A 10,857-nucleotide genomic window follows, 5' to 3' on the forward strand; every position below is an offset into this window, starting at 1 on the left:
TGCACATCAACTAGATTAGATTCAAAACAAACGCAAGTTAAATGAGTACCTGATTGTTTTTTCTTCTTTTCTAGCCAAATCTTAAATTTGTGACAATCAGTTCTTCTATGGCCCATTTTATCACAGAAGAAACACTTAATATTAGCATACTTCGATTGAAAATTCTCACTTTTCTGTCCATTGTTATGCTCCTTTTATTATCAGTCACTACTACAAAAAATGGCAATTGTGTCAGTCAAACGCATCAGTCAACTCAGTTGACTGACGCTGTTGACCAAGAATTAGCATTTGTGGCAGTTGGACACTGCCACAAATGAGGGCCCAATTGCTTCATAACGTACACTGACGTTGTTTAATGGGACCGTTTGTGTCAGTGGGGCACTGACACAAACGGGCCGTTAACGGCGTCAGTGGCCCAATGACGGTAACGAAGCATTTGCGTCAGTGCCTTACTGACGCAAACGCCCGTTACCGTCAGTGGGCCACTGACGCAACTGGGTCTCCTATAATAAAACCCTCATTGTCCCAGCCGAGCCCCATTTCACTCAAACCATAATTTCAGACCGTTTTCCTCCCAAACCAGCGGCGCCCAACCGAGTTTCTCCCCATTTAGGTACGTTTTCAGCCATTTTTTTCAATTTTAATGTTAAAATAATGATTTATATATGTTTATGAAACTTATATATAGTTTTTTTGGATTTTTTTTGTATAGATTTTGTTTTTTGAAGATATAATTTGAAAACCCATAATCTTTATTGGATTTTTGGGGTTTTCTACATCAAGAACCCACATTGCACAATTACCACAAGTAAGTGTAATTTTATTAATTTTTATGATTTAAATATAATTTTTGTGAAATTTTTTTTTATAAATTGACTATATTTCGGATTTTTAATTTTTAGATAGTTTTATTAACTTTTTTTTTAAATTTAATTAAATTTCGTATTTACTATGTAAATGAGTATATATATAGATTAATGTATATATTTTGTATAAGTTTCATTTTATTAAATGTTTAGTTTGATTATTATTAGTAAATTTTTGTTTATATTTTGTTAACTTTTTAAAATTATTTTTAAATTTTGGGTTTAATTGGTTAAATAGGTATATATTAAAATTGTTTGTTTTTTTAAGTTATATTTTATTATTGATTTAGTTAGGATATTTATAGTCGATTTTTATTTATGTGAGTTGTTAACTCTTTAAAAAAAAAAATTATTTCGGGTTTAAGTAAACAAATGTGTACACATAACAAATTATTTGTTTTCTTTAAGCATTTTATTGTTTATTTAGTTACAATATAGCTTTATGATATTTTTCTTTATATTTTGTTAACATTTTTATTATTTTTTTGTATATTGTTATATTTGAGTAGGTATTTTGTTGACAACTTTGTTGGTGAGATCAAACTTTGGAGGATTTTATATTAGAGGTAATATTTTAAACCTTAATGTATAATTAATATATTGAACTTAGTAGCATGTACGAATTATAAAATAGTGGAGATAGGATCTGGGACTGTGTGCTGCGGTGATATAAGGCTGTAATTGTACATGTTTGATTGATTACTTGATTTGTTGTATTTATGTGATGAATATATGTTTATTTAAATTTTGCGAAATATGATAAAAATATGGGAAATGCTGTCCAATTTTTTTTTAAGATTTAGTAATTTGGGAATTATGCATGTTTGATTGATTAATTGGTTTGTTGTGTTTATGTGATGAAATATGTTTATTTAAATTTTGGGAAATATGATAGAAATAGGGGAAATGTTGGTCAATTTTTTTTAGGATTTAGTAATTTGAGAATTATGCATGTTTGATTTATTAGTTGAATATTTTTGTGTATACCATGTGCTGTATAAATGCACATTTTAAATTTGGGAAATGTGATAGAAATAGGGGAAATGCTGCCCAATTTTTTTTGGACATATTGTTTCCTTTATTTTCTTTTCAATTAAGTAATCCACGAACTTAATTGTTAATGTTTGTTGCTTTGTTTTTTTTTTTTTTTGTTGTGTGAAGTTTTACAATGGATAGAGATTGGATGTCAGCGGATAGGTTATCTATGAAATATAGGAATGGAGTTGAGTTTTTCTTGGAATTTTGTGCAAGAAATACTCAATCTCCTAATAGTATTCCTTGTCCATGTGTTAAGTGTGGTAACGTTGTGAGGATGCCAATTTTTAAAATAAAAGACCACTTATTTAGGAATGGAATAGACAAAAGTTATAAAGTATGGTTTTTGCACGGTGAAAGAATGAAAGGAGCTGATGAGGGACCATCTAAGAATAATAAGTATTTTGATGTTGATTACGAAGTTGATGATGTTGCAGAGATGATTGATGATGCACAATATGAATCACATGTGGATCCACTTGCTCCTTTCATATGCTCGCCGACCACCCTCACAGCTACCACTTGGCATCCTCACAGACCACCCTCACAGCTACCACTTGCTCCTCCACCACCGACGCAGGCACCATGTGCTCCCCCACCACCACAGTCAAATTTTCCTGAGGAGGTAATAGTTTCTTATTAATTCATTATTGCATATATTTGATACAGTAAAAATAAACTAGTTTATCGAAAAGTCTAACAGATTAATTGGAATGTAATAGATTAATTGTAAGTTGTGTCTTGGTTCGACACAAAATATAGTTGCAGAGGGGAAACTTGTAAGTACCTGTTGCACAGAAATACATAGCGTTCAACTGCCTCCTGGAAATTATCATGTCAGAGTTGAGGTAGCCATTCAAGAGAACGCTAGTTTAGCATATCCGCTTACAATGGAAGGTTATACATTGGTTGGACAAGCAGTCGAGTATGATGTTGGATGGCCACAACATTGGGTTCTTACTAATAACCAAACGAAAGAGCCACTTGCGCCCTCTACTCAACAACCAAGACAATCAAAGAAAAAAATAGAGGCATTGACACAGGAGCCTACAGAAGTGCCTATTACAAAAATATTGAGGTGTTTGGTGAAGTTTATTGATAAATGGCAAGCTGACCGCGTGGTAGAGATTCCAATTGTTGAAAGGGTATTTGGATTCGAAACTATCGCTCTATTAGGGAAAGATGATATCCTCCACTTGTGCAACTATGAGATGATTGGACAGACTGAGCTAGCATTATATATGAGGTACAATGGTGTTTATAATCTTAGTTTATTTAGTTTAACTTGAAATTGAATAGTTTATTAACTTTTTTAATTATATGTAGCTTCCTCGATGATTTGGTGCAAACGAAGGGATTGAACCACATGTACACTTTCATGCATCCCGCTTTAGTGTCCACTAATGCAGGAACCAATGAAATACGTGCTAAAAATCTCTTTGATCGGTTTCTCCAAATGGAGCTAGAGACACAGTTTCTAATTTGTCCTTGGAACAACAAGTAAGTCAACTTAATTTTATATTCATATATTTTGTTTATTGATAAATATCTTACACAAGTTTTTTTATTGCAGCTTTCATTGGATGTTAGTATTAATTCAGCCCCACAGTCATTCGATAGCTTTTTTGGATCCTGTAAACTCACATTTCCGTCCGGAAATCAAGGAGATAATTATCATGTAAGTTTTTCATTTTACTTAATTAATTTATGATTTTATTTCAAACTCATATATGGGTAAATATTAATATTGTGTGCAGGGCGTTGGATCAATATGATACACACCGAAGACTAAAAGAGTCAATCAATCTAAAAGTTTGTGTTCCTAAGGTAAGTAAATTATATTACTTATCGTATTCAACTTTTTGACATATTTCTATTATAATAACTTACTAAATATAATACTTAACTTTGGATAACTATGTTGTAATAGTGTTGAAACCAGACTGGGCCAACCGAGTGTGGCTTTTACATTATGAAATTTGCTAGAGACTTGATTTCACAGCCTAGACCGAAGGCCTACTTGAAAAATGAGGTATTGTTTTGCTTTTTAATTTTCATTTAAACTATCGTTCATGATTTTATTTGGATGATTATTTCTAACTTATTATTTTAAATATTTTCTAATTAGTTTACGAATACGAGTCCATATTCGGCTGACGAAATCAACGAGATACGGGATGAGTGGACTGAATTAATTATGGCGTATCTCAATTAGCAAATGAGAAAGTGGGTGAGGAAATTTTAGTTTAAGTAGGTTTGACACTTAGAAATTTAGAACACAAGAGTACATATATTAACTTTGATATTTGAATTACTTTTATAGTTTTGATCACAAATGTTAACTCTAGATAAATGTTTATAAAAACTTATACTGTTGTTTTTCTGTTCATACTGCTGTTTTTCTGTTTCTGCTGCTGTGTTTTTCTGTTTCTGCTGCTGATTAGTTTTATCAAAACAGGCCAGGGAAATTGGCATAAACATTTACAACTTCCCTGGTTAATACTTTATGTGACAGTGCCCAACTGATGCAAAAAATACTCGTTTTTAACATTTGTGGCAGTGGGGCACTGACGCAAACCAGAGTGTCATTTGCGTCAGTGGGGCACTGTCACAAACTAGCATTTGTGGCAGTGCCCCACTGACACAAATGACACTCTGGTTTGCGTCATGGGCAATTGCGTCACATAGTACACTGATGCAAAAACTCAACTGTGGCAGTGCTAAACTGACGCAAATGGCCTTTTTTATTGTAGTGAGTGTTCTTAGAAGTGTTGTTCCTCTGATTTTTTAATCTCTCTTTTCCTTTATTTGGCTTGAGTTGAGAAACATAATGAGCTGACTCATTCTTCTCCTTTTTCAGTTTGTTTTCCTCAGCAACACACTTCGAAATTAAGTCATTTATGCTCCATGATTGATTATAAGTGTTGTAGGCTATTTTAATCAGACTGAAAGATGTAGGAAGAGCATTGAGAGCATGATGAATAATATAAGAATCAGGTAGAGGAATCTTACGATCTTTTAGCTTTGACTGAACATTGATAATTTTCATAATGAAGTCCCTCACTCCTTTGGGTTCATCATACTTAATGGTTTGAATCTCATCCATAAGAGATCCAGTTTCATCATTCTCACCAGTGTCATACAATTTTCTCACATTAGTTAAAAACTCTTTGGCATTAGTTGTCTCAGGCAGACCACTCAAAAGATGTTCAGGAATCGATCTTTTCATTGCTATTAGACTAAGACGATTTGACTTTTCCCATTGTGCATGGAGAGTTCTCTAGGCAGTAGTGCTCGCATCAGTTGGAGTAGCAGGTTGATCTTCACGCATGCATAGGTCCAAGTCCATGATTCCCAAACTAAAATCCACATCTCGTTTCCACTTCTTGTAGTTGGACCCAGTCATAATTTGAATGGAAGCATTGTTGTTGTTCACAGAAAAAGAAACTACAAGATAAAAGAAAAATGACAAAACTTGATTAAACTATGAGCATATCAAGAAAATATATAAATAGAGTCAAGATGGTCATTACAAACTCCCCTTTGGGGTGAGAATATAACACACATATGATCTATTTCCATGAAGTTAAATAGAAAAAATATATATAAATTAAAATTTTATTACCTTTGGGCAAATAAATTCTCAAAGCATATATATTAATTCAAACCAAACCAAATAGACATAAAAATTATTACATTTGGGCAAATAATTTTAAACATGCATTATAATCAACATACTTCATGAGACAATAATTAATATATATAATTACCTCATTTGGGCAAGTAATTATAGATATCAATTATCCAAGAAAAATATTTTCTATAAACGGGTGAAATTTGGCGATAAAACAATCATTGAAAAATAATATAATTAAATCACTTTGATGATAATAATTATAATATTTTCAACCAAATTTCCAAAAAATAAAAAATAAACATTTCTCATTAAATGAATGAATGATCAAAACAATGTGTCCCACCATAACACATTATTTAGTCATCAAATAATCAAGTTGGTCACTTTAGAACAGCAAAGAATATATGATTTTTTTTTATGAAAATTAATTCTTATTGTTTGAGTGGAGAGTATATAAAAAAAAATTGGTGGTTCTAGAGAGTAAGTATGTTCAAAGGAACAAAAAAATACCCAAATAATTTTCTATGATTCAATTTTTTTGAAAAAAACATTATAAATAATTTATTAATGTTTTATGACAGCATAAATGAGTTAATTCAGTAATAATTATTTTAACATTTCAAAAAATTAAATAAAAATCATAGAAAATTCATAAATTAAATTCTATTAATGTTGGAAAAAAGAAACGTCGAAAAACGACGTCGGGAGACACCGCACGCGGCGCCTACCGCGAGTGGGCGTTGTTGGAAGAGGTTGTCTTCAACCTCCAGCACCTTTGAAACAGGTTGAGCAACCCGAATTGTGACCCGTTCGGACGGCTTTCCGGCTAGAAAAAGAGGCGGTTTCAAGCGTTTAATGAGGAGCTTTCATCAGAGGATCATGAGCAATAGATTTATGGGGTTTATATGGAGTAAAAACAAGAAACTAAGTGTGGATCTAAGAGATTATATGCAAACAAAAATGCATCAAAAATTCGGGTAAAAGTATGTGTAAATGGCCGAATCTATACAAAATTAAAGCATGGTATATCTTCCACATACAAACTAATATGAATACATACAATAATTGAATTTGGAAAAATAACCGTTAAATTGATATATAACAATTTTGCAATTTCGAAATGTATGAAAAACCCCTAAAATTTGAAATACAAAATTCGTCATCATTATGTAACGAAATTAATCATATAATATATGAACAGAAAGGTAATTTCGAGATAAACAAAAGCCTTAATATTTTAGGATCTAACGATAAAAATTTTGACATAAAATAATAACGAAAATTATTTAGGGTTTATTAATGATTAATCTCAATTTAGGTTAAACAAAAAATTATAGGTCCTAAATCGTATACAAAAACCCGTCTCTGATACCACATGTTAGATATTCATACAACATCTTATCAATAATTTTGCATACAACTTAGAACACAATAAACAATTAAAGAATACAGAAAATATAGTTGATTCAGCCATGGTGAAAACTTGAATTGTTAGTGGAATACTAACCAACTAAGCCTTCCTCCCTTGGACCTCTATTTCTGAAGCAAATTATCATATTACACAATAGCGATGAGACTATTCGTATATATAAAGTTAGGGAAATGACTTGGTTTATATTAACCCAATTGGACTGGGTCTCCTCATCAAAGGCTTCAGTTAATTAGAAAGTCCATACTTCTGCTTCAACTAGACTACTATAGATACTAAGCCCATAAACAAGAGATCACTAAAATTAAATAGACTAGATCAGCAAATAACTATTTATCAACTCATATTTTATAAAACAATAAAATAAATAATGTAAACTCAAATAAATTCTAACAATTAAAACCAAGAATTTTCGTTATCTACACACTTTTTATATAGAAGAGATATAGATAGATAGTTAGATAGCTTGATATTAGTTTTTTTTCTTTAATTATTAATTAATAATCATAAATTTGAAAAAGATGAATTAAAAAATGAGAAAATATAAAAAGTGATTTTGAGCAATTTTGGAGTGTCGTGTCATCTCCTTGTGGCTCTCCCTTATATAAATATATAGATATATAATTTTTTAAATAAATCATCTCATTTTAAGTTGAAATATTTTTTTATAATATTATATAATTTATAACAAAATATAAGAAAATGGATCAAATCTTAACCTATTATATTCTTTCTACACGTTATCTTAGTTCTCATTTGGTGAGAATGATAACAAATTAGCAATATTTAGTATTAATTAGTCTGGATTGTAGTAAGAGGAAAGAAAAGAGTTAATTATTTAGCAGCAATAATTTATTTGAGAAAAATTATTTATATATATTAGTGGTGAGTTAGTGCTACAATTCACTTTTATTGTTTTTTTTAAAATATTATTAATATAAATTTTGAGAGAAATTCTATAGTGAGTGCTACTTTTGTTCCCACCCATAGATAATTGCTAAGAGGCATTATTAGTGCCCAACACTACAATGAGGTGCATACCGTTATTGGTGTAATCCAATATTGGGTCCCACGTATTTGAATTTAATAATTATTATAGGGTATTGCTAACTGGCCATAGGGTACCACTTCATGTGTTGTTGGACACCTTAAAGTGTCAAATAGTAACACTCCTACCGATAGGGGTGTTTGCTTTTGGTACGTAGAGTAATTATAACCAAATTTTTTTAAATTATTTGAAGGTGTACATTGTAGTTATAGTAGTCATTCTATTAATTTTTTAGAAATTCTAAATAATTTACATCACTGAAAAATAGAGTTCAAAATAGTCAGTTGCACGCGGAGGAAAAAAAATAATCACGTGCGCAACTGAATGTTTGAACCATGTTTTTTGGCACCGTAAATTATTCGGAATTTCCTAAAAAATTTGTGGGATACATACTATAACTACAATGTACATCGTTATATATATAAAAAAAATTGAGTTAAATAGCACTCCCACTATAAATTTCCCTAAATTTTGTTTTTGATATCTCTTATATTGTAATTTATATATTATTTATGGTGTATTTTACTTTTACATTAAAACTATAGCTATGAGTTTCAATGTAATAAAATATTAAAAAAAACAAGTTGCGAACTTAAAATATTAATTTGACCAAATTTTGATTATACGTCTATAAACATTTTAAACCTCCTAAAAAACATTTAAACCCAACAAGTTATATATAAATATATAATTTAATTAATAATTTGAACAATTAAAATAATTTCTTAACTTTGATACTTTAAACCCTACAAAAAATAATATATGACTATTCATGCATATCATAATGTGTATATAAATAAAAATTATTTGGATACTAATTATTCTTTTCATGATGTCAACAAAAGCTTTAAATCAAAGAAAAATCAGTTAGATAGACTTTATATATATATATATATATATATATATTTAGAGTAATTCTTTAGTCCCTCACTTGCTTTGGAGGGACTAAATCCATCATAGATTTTTAACCATTAGATTTAACTATAAAGATTGTCAGCCATCAGATCAATTTATTTTGTAAAAATTTGTTAAAATACCACACTACCCTTAAAAATCTGTAACTGGTTAGAATTTTTTTTTCGGTGGGGTCTATTACTCTTTATCAATCAATTGCTTAAAAAAAAATGTAATCATTCGTCTCTCTTCTTCCCTCATGTCCATCATCTGTGCATGCATTTCCTTCTCACTTCAAAAGACCATATTTGTCTTCTCATCTCAATCATTGTCGGCATGGCTGCTGTAACCTCAAGAATGCAACTCTAACTCAGTGGACCCAGTCAATTTTCTACTCCACCCAACTGCCAAGTCGACTCTAACTCCGAATCTCCCTTTCCTATTATATCTATTATTTGTTTGTGTATTTTTGGTTAGGCATTAGATATATGTTGATTCTTCTTTTGGATATACTCCATGAATCAGTCATTTCTACTGGTTGTAAAATATCTCCATCTCTTTCATTCTCCTGGGTTGGCGGCGACAAGGCGTAGAGCACAGGCACGAGGCTAGAAACGGTGACTCAACTTCTCCATTACGGTGGGTCGAGTTCTTCGCTAACGGTGGCTAACAGAGCTCTTCGCACGTGATGGTTCGCTTGGGTTAGTTCAAAATAAGGTTTGTGTGCATTTTTATAATTTGTTTTTATGAATGATGTTTAAATTTTTTCGATATGTTGTTGAAAATGATATATGTATATATATATATATATGCATATATATTTATGATTGATGGGGGGAGAGTTAGGATTGTTGGGGAATAAATGAAATATCTCCAGGAAAAAACTTAAAAAAATCTTATAAAACAACTATAAAATATATATCAGTTTTACTTACGTGGTTATTATTGCGTCTCACTCAACATAACATATAAATCACTTGGCAGAAGCACAATGCTTACGTTACCAAAATCGTAAATATCTCTCAAATTCATATTAAGTTTACGATCAAGTCATCAACTGTACATATTTTTTTGGATATACTCCATGAATCAGTCATTTCTACTGGTTGTAAAATATCTCCATCTCTTTCATTCTCCTGGGTTGGCGGCGACAAGGCGTAGATCACAGGCATGAGGCTAGAAACGGTGGCTCAACTTCTCCATTATGGTGGGTCGAGTTCTTCGCTAACGGTGGCTAACAGAGCTCTTCGCACGTGATGGTGGCCTTGGGTTAGTTCAAAATAAGGTTTGTGTGCATTTTTATAATTTGTTTTTATGAATGATGTTTAAATTTTTTCGATATGTTGTTGAAAATGATATATGTATATATATATATATGCATATATATTTATGATTGATGAGGGGAGAGTTAGGATTGTTGGGGAATAAATGAAACATCTCCAGGAAAAAACTTAAAAAAATCTTATAAAACAACTACAAAATATATATCAGTTTTACTTACGTGGTTATTGTTGCGTCTCACTCAACATAACATATAAATCACTTGGCGGAAGCACAATGCTTAAGTTACCAAAATCGTAAATATCTCTCAAATTTATATTAAGTTTACGATCAAGTCCTCAACTGTACATATTTTTTGACAGGGAATTACTTTTTTGCCCCTACTTTTTATACCCACATCACCAGCAACTTTCTAACCGGTTCACACAACCGGTCATTGCAAGTCAAAAGCAAATGTGCAAAAGAGACAAACTCCTATAAAAATTTGACACTCGGCAAAAAAATGGGCCCCAAACTGAAGGACTCAGTTCTGTGAGGGACTAAATAATTCGCCATATATTTATATATATTTATATTAAGATATAAAGTTGGATAACGTGTAGATTATTTCTCAATTAATTAAATTATCTAGAGGGATTCATTAATTTTACAAAATAAGATAAATATA

This window comes from Humulus lupulus, chromosome 4, assembly GCF_963169125.1.
Source record: "Humulus lupulus chromosome 4, drHumLupu1.1, whole genome shotgun sequence".
Taxonomy (NCBI): Eukaryota; Viridiplantae; Streptophyta; class Magnoliopsida; order Rosales; family Cannabaceae; genus Humulus; species Humulus lupulus.